This window comes from Borostomias antarcticus (genome assembly GCF_949987555.1).
Source record: "Borostomias antarcticus genome assembly, chromosome: 10".
In the NCBI taxonomy this organism is placed as follows: domain Eukaryota; kingdom Metazoa; phylum Chordata; class Actinopteri; order Stomiiformes; family Stomiidae; genus Borostomias; species Borostomias antarcticus.
The window spans coordinates 20,599,087-20,600,864 of NC_140243.1; the positions used below are offsets into that span (position 1 = coordinate 20,599,087).

General features: G+C 44.5%; 1 protein-coding gene across 3 annotated transcripts in view; it reads left to right on the plus strand.

The window, feature by feature from the left end:
- The window catches only part of casp2 (caspase 2, apoptosis-related cysteine peptidase), a 13,574-nt gene extending 12,195 nt beyond the window's left edge, over positions 1 to 1,379 (plus strand). For all 3 annotated transcript variants that reach the window (XM_084445065.1, XM_084445064.1, XM_084445067.1), the window contains exon 10: positions 1 to 1,379. This exon is cut by the window's left edge and continues 316 nt beyond it. The gene's annotated coding sequence lies outside the window, so the exon portion shown is untranslated.
- The last annotated feature ends 399 nt before the right edge of the window (positions 1,380 to 1,778 follow it).

The window sequence follows — 1,778 nt, forward strand, 5'->3', positions numbered from 1 at the left end:
ATGTTCTTGTAAAGGGCATCAGTGTTCAGCAGCTTATCCAGAATCTCTCTTACAGCCCACTGAGCTGTATTCATGAGCGTGTCTCTATGCCAGTTGGGGGATTTAACTTCTATGAAATCTTTGCCGTCTTTCCCCTTTTAAATTTTTTATTTCATAATAATAGATGCATTTTATACACAAATCTATTTTTATCTGTTTAATTTGTACCTTGTCCTGTGGTGCTCTTTTTTTTTTTTTACAGGCTGTTGTAAAGTGCATTCCCTTTTATTGTATAGAGAGAAAAAAAACTGTTCTGTTGTGAAATGCATAAGTTATTGTGACCATTATTCTCCCGCTACCCAGAGTCACAGACAGGGGGCGCTGTGGTATGATTTGTTACTGCAGCAGAAAACCCATTTCAGCACCTTCCTCTCCCCAGTATTCCAGAACCCTCGGTGAATTCCACCAGTGTCATGTGATATCCCAGTCAGTCAGCTGTTATTGATAGTCACCGGTAGTCCCCTCTGACTGTTGGTGAGAAGGTAGTGAGACCGATCAGGTGCTCCGATAGAACAGGTGTCGGGACCAGATGTGTGTCTGTAGAGGCAGAGCCGGTTCTACGGTTCTACCCCCCAGGGTTCTCCGGTCCGCGGGCCCCCCACGCTGGGGAATGTCGTGCGAGCGCAGGGGTCCCCGACCTTTGAACTACGACTTTTACACCAACTCTTGACACCTAATAGTACTTTCCCTCAGTACTGACGTCATACCTGTCCAGATTGTATTTACATGATCATACAGGGGCTAAGCAGCAATACAAAACACAGTATGTATTGATATCTTAAACATATTTCCCGTCTTCCTGTATAGTATTAAATGAAGTTGATATTCTATTTACCACAGGGATGTGCTGTTTATGAACGGCACAGCAATATGAAACCTAAGACGTTTATTTACAGTATACTGTCTGTATTTGGTTTGACAGATGGAGATGTATCACGTTCATGTGTATCAGCAATATTAACCTTTCCCTGAACCGTTCCGTAATGCGTTTTCCTACAACCGTGTTGCAGACAGAGTAGAGACATTAGGAGCAGTATTGATTGTGTCAGCCGTCCAATAGCACGAGAGTGTTGTTGTTTTCTAAGCTCTGAAAAAACGTTCTGCTGGTGGAAGTTGCCCTTATAATACACGTCTGTGGTCGGTGTGCCGTCTCCATCTGGACGAACCACGCCGTACTGACCTGGGATCAGCTCCGAGGGGGACTTCGCTCAGCTGTGCGTGTTTGAGGAGGCCGGTTTCACTGCCAAGCTTCGGGGGGCGGCGGAGAGGGGTGGAGTCGTCAGTATGTTGTCAATAACAGTGACTGCCAAGTGTTCAAACACAATAAAGAAGCCGTTATTTTGTAATGAGTCGACTGTCTTAATTCCTTTTTGGGGGGGTTCAGTTTGTGTGAGGTTGGAGTGTTTGTGTGCGTGCGTGTGGTGTGAGATTGCGCGTGTGTGAGTGAGAGATCACATATACACCATGCATGCTATACTATATTTGTATCTGTTTTCCACGTATGAGTGTGTGCTGGCCTGTGAGCAGCTCAGCGCTGGTGTAGCATAGCGGGCTTCTGTGACTCTGCTGGCTCAGGTAGGGATGTAACCATAACCGGTATAATGATAAACCGTGATTAAATTTGATTACATTTATCGTGATAATTGTATCATTAAAACCATGTTTTAAAGCCCCGCTTTTGAAGAATTCACTGTGAATCCTGTCCAGCATCAAAGCTAGCAACTTATTATTTTAATGTG